The sequence below is a fragment of the Ictidomys tridecemlineatus genome, chromosome 7, assembly GCF_052094955.1.
Source record: "Ictidomys tridecemlineatus isolate mIctTri1 chromosome 7, mIctTri1.hap1, whole genome shotgun sequence".
NCBI classification, from domain to species: domain Eukaryota; kingdom Metazoa; phylum Chordata; class Mammalia; order Rodentia; family Sciuridae; genus Ictidomys; species Ictidomys tridecemlineatus.
Genome location: NC_135483.1, coordinates 88,215,821 through 88,228,979, shown reverse-complemented (window position 1 = coordinate 88,228,979; position 13,159 = coordinate 88,215,821). Strand labels below are relative to the sequence as shown.

Here is a 13,159-nt window from a genome sequence, read left to right as displayed (position 1 = left end):
CTGGTTTCTTACTAGCGTTTTTATTGTGCTTTTTAATCTATTAGAGTATAATTTTAAATATCTCAAGAAAGGGGAAAACTTTTCCATGGCAAAAGATAAACCCTGACAGAATGGATAGCAATAAGACTAATAACCAAAAAGCAATGTTGAAGATTTATTCATTCATACTCAAGAGAGATGGTGTGAAACAAATTGTCTGCATTTCCAGTGCAGACTGAAGGTAGGGCATCACTCACAGGGACTTTCAGATCAGCTGCTCCAGCTCAGTTTATAGCTCTTGTGGTTTTGGTAACTTTACAAACTTTACCAAGAGCTTTAGTTTTAATTCTATTTCATTTATAAAAAAATTATGTGAGCATAATACAAATTTAAAAATGAATAAGTTGAAAAAGAAATGAACAGAATAGAAATTAAAAGTTGAAGCAAGAGCTTTGGTTGACCCAAGTGTCATGTCAATAATCTTTCAACCACAGGATATAAACATAGCTAAACGGCTGCACTTTGAAAAAGTATTCTCTTATTTATTTGATTATTTCAACCAAATAAACCTATCTTCCACACTAATCATGTAAATTAACTCAAGGTTGAGAGCCATCACAGAGAAGATTTAAAAGCAGAAAAAAATACCTCTTATTTGGTGCTTGTAAAAGAAAGCTGTCATTTTGAGCAATTGCTGTGACCCCAAATGTTTTTACCTTAAAGTATAGATAAATTATTTCACAGTTGAAATCACAATATATTGTTAGATTTCACATCAATTTTTAAACTTAAACCTAAGTTTCACCATTAAGAATATGAGTTTTAAGGAAAGTGAACTAGCTTTTCAGGTACATTTTGCTTAAAAAGTACTGTCAAATCATCTCAAAAACATAAATAAATGCATGTATCTCACTAGATACCCAAATTTTGTTCTGCCTTTTACTACATAGAATCAATCTAACAGATAAAGAATTAAGATCAGATCCAGTGCAGAATGCTCTCACTCAGCATTTAGGACACTGGAGATACTTGGCATACATCTCCTGTTATTATGAATCAAATTATGAAAAAGCAAAACAATCTCTATTTCTAGTTTATAAAGATAAGATTATTTTTAGCCAAATGAGAACAATGGCATCTAATGCTACTACAGGAATTAAGAGTCCCAATAAGAAAGCAATTCTAAGAGAAGCCATGCCAAATTTAGAAATGAGACCCAAATTTAAATAATAAAAACCTGATCTGATCATCAGTGTATACATGGGTAGGTCACTATGCATAAGGGTAGGTTACTAAATTCAAGCAGTGGCTGGGGACCCCTTTTATTTGCTTGAAGCCAACTTTTTACTTAAACAGCAATGCTATCTATATAAGAAATGTTAACAGATAAGACAAGTGTCTGTGATGCTACAGTTTTTGTAAAAACTGCATGAGGAAAAAACAGGTGGGATAAAAACTATAGTAAGCTAAAAAAAAAAGCATCCCTCATTGAAATACATGTACATATGAAGAGTAAAATGACCATCACCTTCCTGATCTTGCAAATAAATGGGTGGCTAAAACACATAAGTATCTTTAAGAAACAAGTATTATTAATTGAATACAATATTATCAGTCCTTACTAGCTGCATCCCTCAGATATCTGCATCCAACATGTACATGCCTCCTTTCCTGCCCCTTCAGTCAGTCAATCATTACACACATGATCCAATTTATTTCCTTGCATAACTATAGACAAAAAGAACAGGGCTTATTTTATTAAATGCAGCAAAACTGAAAATACTCTGCCTTAACTTCCAGGCTATTTTATGGTTGTTTCATACTGAAGATTACTTATCAGACCCCCAAATTCCATTAACTGCCAAGACCAGCACTTTTGTACATATGGCACAAATGTCCAGCTGAAACCTCCATGAAACTAAATGACCTCAGAAATCTGGTCTTCTTCAAGATCAAAAGAAAAAGCAATGATCATAATGAAGCTTCTAACTATGAATGTGTATGGCCAACAGAATATATAAAGGCAAAGGTCTAACAGGGTATCCTGATAACTAGATAAATGAGGGTTAAGGTTCTAAGTTCTGAGTTTGAGTGCAGTAGGTGGTGAGATACAAGTGATTTCATTGACATCCACCAACTCTTATTTCCAACCAGGAATCCCAAGAATACCTTTAAATATGCAAGGCCAACAGACCCTACTGGGTTTCTCCTTGCAAGGGCAAAATGTCACTTAGGAACCTTGTGTCCTGGATATTTGATCAAACTATGTCAAAGTTGATTTTGCAAAATGTTTAATTTATCTATAGTGAGTGAAAGAGATAAGGAAGGAATGGAAACAAGAACATCCCTTCTAAAGGGAGCATAATAGTTAACATGCAATGAGCATGACAAATATCTCCCTGTATTTCCCGGGGCCACAGGGACTGGTGCTTCACCAGCGTGGGAATCAGCAGTCTAGGGGCATCAATGATAGTAAAACAGGGACTTACCTTGTTGGAGGCCATCTCACTGACAGAGTGCCTGGTCTGCAGGGTCTCTAGTTGGTCCAGACACCAATCCAGTTCCTTCAGGGTCTCGCTGGCCAGTTTCTGGTAGGCCTCCTCTGCGAAGAGATAGGGATAGGGGGACTCAGTTCTCAAGCGCTTCACTGGGCCGCCAGCGAGTTCAAAGGGGGCCATCCTGCCATACCCCGCCATGCTCGGATGCCCGGTGCCTGCACATGAGGGCTGCTCCTTCATATTGCCAAACCTGGCAGCTCGATGGGGGCTGAGTCTCCACCCGCGGGGCCGTTCGCGACTGGAAGGCTTAGTTTCTCCAGCTTGACGTCGCGGGTAGGCCCTCAGGGAGGGCGTGCGAAGTGCGACAAGCCAATTTTTATTACGGGAACGGAGGTGGAATAACCACGATGCAACTTTTGGACAGCGCGGCGGGAATTCGTCCTAGTTCTGGAGGATGACGACTAGCAGCCATCCAGCAGAACGACGTCGGGTCCACTGCTGGGTCTCCTTGGTCCCTGGCCCCGCGCCTGCCCCGCCTGCCAAGCCTTATGCTCGGCACTTGAAGCGAATGAATCAGCCATGGCCAGGTGCGCGGCCACCACGTTTCCTATAGCAGTGTAGAGGCAGAGTGGAAGGCTGAGGTTTGGAGGTGTCCGTTTTAGAGGCTACGGTGATAGTGATAGAGCAATGGATAGAACTCAGGTTCACATGCTGACTCTGCAACTCAACAGGGATGTGGAGAACATGGGCAATTTAGCTACTTTACACCTCAGCTTTTTCATTTGCAAAATAGGATTAAACATTCATCCTCTAGAAGGTTGCCCATGTCATTTTTCACATATTATTTGAATATTAAGACTAACTTTAATCTAAAAATCATGTATCCGTTCCCAATTTTTTTTTGTTGGTTTCAATTTGCAAACATGATTTATTTTTTTTTTTTAAAAACTGTATTTATGAGCCTATTACCTGTTTTTTATTTGGGGAGGGCTACCAGGGTTTGAATTCAGGGGCACTTGACCACTGAACCACATCCCCAGCCCTATTTTGTATTTTATATAGTGACAGGGTCTCACTGAGTTGTTTAGCATCATCCTGTTGCTGAGGCTAGTCTTGAATTTGCAATCCTCCTGACTCAGGCTCCTGAGCCACTGGGGTTACAGGCATTTGCCACTGTACCTGGCAAGCCTATTGCCTGTAACACATGGGATGCTTTTTAAAATAGCAATCCATTTTCTCCCCATCTATTCCTAAAACACAATACCATCAGAACAGTCCTGCACATATTTTTGGTACTACTGGGACTCAATTCCTATACCTCTCTGAAAATTAACACAATTAACAGTATTAATTTTATTTGCTTCTTTGAAAAATCAAAATTGAAGTTTTCTTAATTAAGCAAAATGCATGAAGCATGTCATTTATATTTTATTCAACTTTAAGATTAGTTTTTAAAAATCATACTATTCCACAATTTTTATTATTCAATGCTAGGGAGTAAATTAAGGGTCTTGGCCTGCTAGGCGAATGCTCTACCATTGATCATTTATTTTTGATAATTTTTGATATGATTTGATCTTGTAAACTTAAAGTTTAAATACTGCTCCATTTCTATGCTTAAATGAGAGCTCTGTGGTAAGAGAAAAACAATTGTATAGCATTTTTTCTTCCCACTGTCTGAAAGAATATGGATGTAAATATACAATGTACATGTTGTATATGATGTATGTATAACATTCATACATATAGCATATATAACATGTGTGTACATATATATATGTATATATATGTATATATATATGTATATATATACATATATATATATATATATCTTCAGAGAATATTTGCTAGCTTAAGTAATTTCATGTAATGTATGCACATTTTGCATTGTGATAATTGAGACATTAGTATGAGTAAAAGGTTTTCAATTTAAAACAAGTGTAGGGTTTATTAAACTTAATTATTATGTATGACCTTCTTTTGACTTCATATTCTTCTTCAATAGCCTTTTATATCTCAATTCTTGAAGTAAACTTTGAAATTGTTGAATTTTTATGAATTTTTCAATTTTCTAACACTACTATATTCAGTGCATCTACTATTTTACTTAAAATTATTTACTTCATTTATATAAATTTTTGTTATAAACCTAACCCATGAAGAATATTCTGAACATTTAATTCTACCTTGTAATTTAAACCTGTATATCTAATTAATTTTCAGATTTGTCTTTGCTGCCTCAATAATTATACTTGTTCATCTTGAAAGTGTCTTGTCTTCATCTCCTTCAACACCCAACCATTGCTTTTTGATATTTTGAAAGATCTTCCAACGATGACCATGACAGGAACTTCAGCTCCTCTGAAGCCCTCCTTGTCTTGCGAGGTCCCAGGCTACTCATACATGTTTTTGGAGGTGAGGATTTAAATGACATTCAATAACTTACATTTTGTCAGTGAACCACAGTAAAAACTCTGTTTCATACTATGACACAGTAGACTTGTTTCAAGTGGGAAGTGCCATGAATATTGTTGTTGATTGTGCCCATTCTTGAAGATATGTGGGCATTGATTCCTAGTAGTATAAAAAATGTGTATAGGAATGGAGAAAGTTTTATTACCTGTATTTGTTTAAAAAGGGATGGTGGCACACTCCTACCATAAACAACATTTGTGTGTTGTAATGCTCGTGGCAAATTTTGTTTAGAGTCCTTGTTTAACACACTGCACTTTTTAGTTCAAGTGAAACTAACAGAAGAAACTCCATCTATACAATGTAAAGGAAATCTGAATACAACTGAAGCAGTATATGCAACACACACACACACACATACACACACACAGACACACGTATGTATTTGGTACTGTATGTAGAAACTCGGAACATAACTTAACATGAAGTAGTATTTACCCTTGCTATGTACCGTTTACTTTAATATTGTGTATTTGTATGGGTCTTAGTGACCAGTTTGCATCTCTGACAGCAATAGTGCTTAGTACTAGTGACGGAAACCTTCCTGAGAGTATTTTACAAAGAGCTCATATGGACAAGATAATTTCAAAGTAGAGAAATTGAAGTACTTTTACTGGGCAGAGTGGTGATGCGGAGACTCAGCCCTTAGGAGACTGTGGTGGGAGGATCACCTGAGCCCAGGAATTCCACAGCAGCCTGAGCTGCACAGCAAGACCCTGAGACCACAACTCAAAAAAATTTTTTTTCTTGAATCTGTAGTCATTTGAATGACTATTTGGTTTGGAATCAAAACACAGAAATTCCTTTTCTGACTCCAATAGTGACCCAAAAATGATCTTGGCCAAACGATCTCAGCTGTCCCTGGACCAACTGAACCCCGAAGAGATGCAATCTGAGGAATGCACTCTGACCAAAAATACTTGAACCTGTTGACCTAACAATGACCTAAGACCCAGCAGAACAAGGATCACTATTTCTCAAAGACTACCATACATTCTCACCCTTTCATTGATGAGTGAGTAGGAAATACACATCTTTCCATTTGACCCTCATTTTCCTTTCTAGCCCTTTAAATCTTATATTTTTGGTGAAACTACACATTTTCTACATTTCTGGTATTCTCCTCTTTTAAAACCTCCTACATGATCTTATATTCCCAAAGCACAATAATAATAATATTATTAAATTATTAATATTTTAACAGTAATAATATCTCTCAATAATAATAATTGTAATAATAATATTTCTTCTCATTGAAGACCATATTATAGGTTTTTAATGCCTAAAGTTTTCATCAAACTTCAGTTAATATTTTGAGCCACTCTAAAAGCCACCTCACTTCCAGCTTTGTCCCCTGTGCCTGATCCCACCTCCACCTCTGCACTTTGTCAGTAAATTTTCTCAGAGTCTCAACTCTGCATATTTGATCATGTTGAGTTACTTTTTAAGATTCAATTTATTTTTTGTCACTTGATCATCATTCAGTCTGAAAGATCAAGCTCCTGGCTTTCCTAGTCTGCTTCCTTTATGTGAAATTTCCTTCAAATCTCTACATAGACTCAGACGACCCAGATGACAAGCTACACCTGATAGGAGCAGGAGGGAGTCAGTCCTGACATCAGTGGGGGAGGGAAACATGAGTAGGTTCAGGGCAATGGCTCCCATGTTTGGAAGCCATTAATACCATACTTTATTGGTTTTGGTTTTAACTGGGATGAGTCCTTACCACTGACAAAGTTGAAAACTAAAGGTTGTTAAATGATTCATCCCTGTCTGCTTAAATGTTGGTTTGACTCATTACTTCTCAATAAATACTTGTTGAACCCTTTTAAAGACAGAAAAACTGGTATTCTATAAGAAACTCATAATAAGAAGCTTAGTTCAAAAGACCTTTGACTTAAAGGTGTCCATAGACCAGAGGTCCTGATAGCAAATGAATAATCACTGTGATTTCTAAATAAATTTCTGCAGGCTTCCCAGACATGTGACCGGGTCAGTAAACTCAGACTTCATGGGAAGGGTGTCCATGTTCCTCCCCACTTAGAAAATAGTGATCAGAATTTAAAAATATATTATACTTTGCACTCATAGGTGACTGGGGAAAATCCGGGATATCTCCCTAGAAGGAGTTCTCTATAGAGACTGGCAAATATGTTCAATGCATTGATAGTTAAAGCAGAAGTTAATTCTTTAAGTTACTAAATCTGTAAAAAATCTTTTGCAATGATTTGTTTAAGACTAGAATGAATTTCTCCAGGGTTGGGACCATATCAAATTCTGGTGCTAAATCCTTACTGTCACACACTAGGTATTCTATAAATGTTTGTTGAATTGAACTGAACAGAAAACATATGCAGCATTTCCCTTATGAAGACTACCTTTCTATAATGTTTCTGTATCTTCTCCTGCATCTGAGCATCAATGACTGGACTTTTCAATGGATATGAATATGACCAAGGGACTTTTAAATTTCATACTCAGGGATTTCATATGACCAGAGTAACTTTCATGCCAGGGGAGAAGAATCACTGGTAGGATAACTCTTATCACCTATTGTTCTCTCCTGATGATCCACTAATGCTTTGATTCCCCAGGCACATTTACTTGTTTTAATATCTACTGCCTCTGTACTTTATGGGTAGGGGATGCACACCTCCCAGTTGGCCTGGAGCTTACCAGGTTAAATCTGTTATTGTAGCATAGTTAGCAATACCATTGCATTTCACTCTAAAGTGTCCTGGTTTGGATGCTAAATCTTACGGATACCCTATTTATGGGAGAATTCATTGTCTATCATTTATCTGCCCAAGGCTACCCTGCTTGGAAGTCTACTACTACACCTTGCCAGGGCTTTCCTCCATGAGGGCAGCTTTCCTAGTCCCTGAATCAGGAAGTTAAGTCCCCTTCTGGAAAAAAAAAAAAAAAAACAGAGATGCCTGTCTATAGAGAGACTCTTGGTAGGAAATAAGTCAGATCTCTAAATTTAAATCTTGCCTTTAATCTTGGGTCTCCAATGCACACAAGAAACAAAGACTTCCTAATAATTACATTCCTAAATTTAGTGAAATCTAGAAGATATACCCTTTTGGAAACTCCAGAAATTAAACTTATGTGTCTCAGCTTAAACTGTACCTTAACAGCATGGCTTATTTTGTAAAAATCAGTTAAAGCCCTCTAATGTGCTTTGAATAAATGGACAGACAAAAATTAAAACATGCCTGGTCAAAGTAATCCAAAATCTCACTTCATTCACTCAATAACAATGGTCATTTAATGGGTTCTTTTTACTACTGGATGTAATTGCGCTGGGCTTTAATTTCTCATAATGACGGAAAAAATGAAATGACTTCAGACTTTTAGGAACATTTTGCTACATCATGTTTGGGTGCTCCTATAAACACTGTTGGAAATTAAGTCAGCTCTGTGATTGCTCACCCTCCCTAGTAAGGAGCATGCCTGCCTCATGTCAGCAAAAAGCTAACTACGTCTTAATCTAAGACACTGCAGTAGAGGCAAAAGAAATTACCACCCTGTCTCTCTCCTTTCAGATCTCCCTATTTGTAGCTATTAAATTTTGGCATGCTTGCAGCAGAACCATCTTATCAGAATAAGCACCATAATTCTCATGTGAGATGTTAGGACTTTCTCTTCAGTAAGGTCAAAATGTACCTATGATTCAAATTTAGATGAAGGTATGAGCTAATAAGAACATAAAGAGAATAAGTTTCAAGAACTCAGGCTACTATTATTTTGTGCTACTGGTTTTTCCTTTCCTAATTCCAGGTAAACATGCAAGCTTTGAGGTTGTCATGTGCCATTAAAATTAATCAGCCTCACACATTTCATCTTTAAACCTTTACCCAGGGTAGTAAAAAAAAAAAGAGTCTAACAGAAATGAACACCCTTCTTTAACACTACAGCTGCTAATCTCGTGTGGTAAAAGATCATCCTATAAATTATGTGCAAACAGAGTGCTAAAGATGGATATGAAATATTTAAAATACATGCAGCATTATTAATAACTATAGTATGACAAAGACTGTTAGCTGTCCTTTACTACTGGTGCTTTCTTCATTAGTTGTATTGGAATCTCAATTTTCTCCTAAGCATGAGTGTCCCAGATAGAGCAAACATTCAGACACCTTTATGGTCAAGTATTGCCATATAACTAAGTTCTAGTGAATGGGTTGATAGTAGAACCATTATGTGGGGATTCCATGAACTTTTTTTTTAAAAGATACTTGTCATATACCTTTATTTCTTTCTCTTTCCAACTGGTTTGAATATGTATTTGATGACTGGAGCTAGAGTAGCCACATTAGATTGTGATTATAATTTAGGTACAGAGTTCACATCTAAGAAATCAACAAAATGGAAAGAGTGTGTGTTCTTGAAGACTTTATGGAATAATGGGTCCACACTAGCTCTGGACTGCCTACTTTTCAATTTAACATGAAAGAGAAATATTATTAAAGCCATTTCTACTTAAATATTTGTATTCACAACTAAATGCAATTCCAGTAATAAAATTACGAATTATAAAACTCCAATTCCCTCATGGTTTAGGGCCATAGCTTAGTTTTAACAATAAATGTGTTCACATAGGCCAGGCTGAGATTTGGATATTGGATGACTGGATTTTTAGCTTACAGGATTAAAAAATATTGTGTAGTGATACATTTCTAGTTAACTTCTTGCTCCAGAATGATCAGAAAATCATTTTTAGAAAAATCTGCCAAACAAAATCCTACAAGAACCACCTTGGGATTTCCTGTAGGCTTCAGAGATTTGTCTTTCTGGCCTTACTTGGAACTTATTCCATCCTGGAAGCCATTTTGATGAACCAAATTCTCCTTGTCTTAAAGAAGAAAAACATTGTCTTCATTGCTAGGTAGTTCTCCTTCTCCAAAACCCCCTTTCTCACTCATTTATACATTTGAACATACGGAAGTTTAAAATTTTCTTTTTACTTAGATACTCAATCTTTTGAGTATACTGTTCTTTTTAAGTCTTTTAAAAAACTGAAGAGCTGGAGGGTTTGGTGTTTTTTTTTCCTTTCTGTTGTTTGTTTTGTGGTCTTGTCAGTGCTGGGGATTGAACCCAGGGCATTGGGCACAGCAAGCAAGTGCTGTACCACTGAGTCACATCCCCAGCTCTCAGAGGAGCTTTTCAAACTTATCATTTTCCATGTTTTGCCATCTAAAGCCACTGTTCTCTCCCCCTACAAATGTGACAACTTTCAGGATAAATTCTGATGGATTCAAGTTATGCCTGAAAGGTTTATTGAATGCCATATTGTGGTCATATTACCCGAGCAGAAATATTTCTCAAGGTACAATATTTTAAAGCAAAACTATTTATGTGTAAGCTCTCTGAGGTTATAGAACATGACTATCTTATTTATTGCCAAATCCCTAGCTCCTCAAAGAGTGATTCTCCATATAAATCTGTCCACTGGATAAATGAAGAGTTTACCTAGAGTAGTAAACTTGTTATTTGTATATACTTGACACGCTCTCTGTGTGGACAATGTCAATGAGTCAGCCAGGGAGGTGACTTTATAGGACTGTGTCTCTACGTTGTCCACAGCAGTAATCAGGGACACACTCAACTTTACAAATTGTTCCAACATTATACCTTCCTCCTACAAAGAATCTTTCTGCCCATTATGAATCCCTGAAGCACTGGCTGTCTCATTTGGATTCCCCACTGCACAGAAAGATGGTTACATATACTTGGGTGGAGAAGAATGTCATGCTCAAGCTCCCTTATGGGGGAAAAATGGCAACTGTCATAAATGCAAGCTGTCAAATTTAGTGACATATATTATGAAACATAAATTTCAATTCTATTTGTTCATAACAGTGAAAATCTGTATATTTGTTATCTAAGATATAACAAATCTATATAGCAAAGTTTTAAGTACTGGGGAGAGGGGCTCCACTATCTGCTCCAGGAAGGGGATGGCTGTTGTCTCATGTCAGAATCATTACCCACTGGACTGCTGCATTCTTTAAGACCCAATTCAGCATCACCAGTGTCCCCTCTACTTCTCTCCTGCTTACTGTTGATGGCATTGTCTAAGCAGAAACTACTGCAGTCTTTAAAACTGGAATTATATTATCACAAGAAGAAAAACAAGTTACAAAACACAAAGCATCCTAATAAATGCTAGCTAACTATAATGCCAGAGATAAGTGTATCATTAAAGAGAAATTTATTAAGGGGAATCTAAAAGTCTAAATATGGCTATGAAATGTCACTTGGTAAACCTTTCAGGCATGACATAGATTCCTAAAACCAGCATTTAGTTATTTCCCATATATTGGTATACCATGTACCTTTGCCAAATTTAAAATACTAGTAATATGACTTTTTCCCCCTAGACATTTGAGCTGTTCCTCAACTAATAGTTGACCTGTTCCTTCTATGATTCAATGTCTGTGTTAAAGCTTGAGGTAAAATGTTATAAATAATTCATGCTATAAAATTCAAAGACAATCAAATGTTTGAGACTATACTAGAGTTACATAGAAAAGTATCCTCCTTCTTGGGAGGTATACACTAAAGAGTTTGGGGATAAAAGGCCATGATATGCACAGTTTTCACTCAGGTACATCAGAGAAAAAAAATAATGTATGTATATATCTATGTGCATGTATACATGTGAGTGTGTGAGTGTATATGTGGGTGCCAAAAGAGAAAGAGGCAAAATGTTGGGTGAGGAATGTGTATGTGTTCTTCACACTATTCATGCAGTTTTCTAGTATATATTAAAGTATTTCCAGGGAAATGTTTTTTTAATAAAAAGGCATAATAAAAAACATGACAACATCTGATTCAATTATTTCCTATTGGGGAATTATTTTCCACCTCCCCCCCCCCCGCCCCCATAGACACATGCTACTTGCACACATAGGCTCACATGAGTGACACTGTACTTTTTGCCTATATGATGCACAGTGCCTGAGTAGGAAATTTAGTCTTCAAATCAAGCAATCAAGTCTTCTAATCATGCAATCAAGCCCGCAGTAATTCCAAAAGACTTTTTAGGCAATGATTTGACTTTTAAGACAACAATTTTGAAGAGTTAATATAATGTCATCCTTTATAAACAAGACTGACCTTTTGTCCTTTCAGATTTGGTTGAAACCATCCCACAGAGTACAACTACCTGAGAACACATCCTTGAGAAAGACAGCCAGGCACATTGCCCAAACCACAGGCTATTGAAAACTTGGCCAAAAGTGACTACTCTGGACAGTTGACCTCCAAAGTGCTGATGAATACAATTAACTGTGGAGGATGTATGATTTGAACACATTTACTATGATTGATGGTCTGGATTTGGCAAGTTAGTTCATTCCCAGTGGAGAGGAAGGTTTCACTGCCTCGCCTCTTTCAACATTCCTGTTGAGACAGGTTTCACTCTTATTGGCCAATGTACTCAGAAATCACATTTGCAGCATAATGAATTCATTAGCTACACTGGATCAATGCTGTGCATAAGATTCCTGAGTCAACATAAGCTCTTAATTGAATTTCCTTATTATTATGCCTTTGGAAATTTTCCTTCAGGCTACTAAATTTCAAGGCATGAGTCTATGTGTCAACCGGTAATTATGCTAGCAACTTTTTGAGACCAGTCAGGGCCAGGGCAAGAGTCAGGTTAGGAAGTGATCTATTATGAATGGCAGGTTATAAAACATACATGTGATCAAAACACCCACAAATGGACTCACACCATTCTATGCTTCCAGTTATTCTGACAGAGTATCAGCCTTCTGTGCAAGCCAATTTCAGTTACTGATTTTTTTAAAAATCATGAAATAAAAACTGAGATAATCAAGTTAATGTCAATAGTAATGATGTGGGGACTGAAAAAGAAGTTTAAAAAGAATGAGACTATGACAGCAGTGGTTCTTTAGTATGAAACTGAAATATTTATTTTTAAATTGGTGAATATGATGCAGAAATATAAAAAGAGCAGAGAGAATACAGGAACTTAATTCTAAGGTAACTGTAAGGAAAAGGCTGCTTTTCTGACCTAGATTTTGGCCAGAATCCAAGTTTGATTGTTTTTGTTGCCATTTTTGCTGCTGTCATTAAATAAAGAAACATGATCAAAAAATAAATATTTTTTTTCTTTTACTCAATAGGAAAAAAAGAGGGAGAGATGGGGGTGGGGTGACTAAGTCTAGAAAAAGATA

The 13,159-nt window shown here is 36.7% G+C and overlaps 1 pseudogene across 1 annotated transcript in view; it reads right to left on the bottom strand.

Moving 5' to 3' along the window:
- Positions 1–13,159, bottom strand: part of LOC144365714 (3',5'-cyclic-AMP phosphodiesterase 4D-like) — a 169,628-nt pseudogene that overhangs the window by 44,775 nt on the left and 111,694 nt on the right. The window contains exon 6 of the transcript XR_013424507.1: positions 2,469–2,581. The product of XR_013424507.1 is annotated as a 3',5'-cyclic-AMP phosphodiesterase 4D-like (transcript). The remainder of the gene's footprint in view (positions 1–2,468; positions 2,582–13,159) is intronic.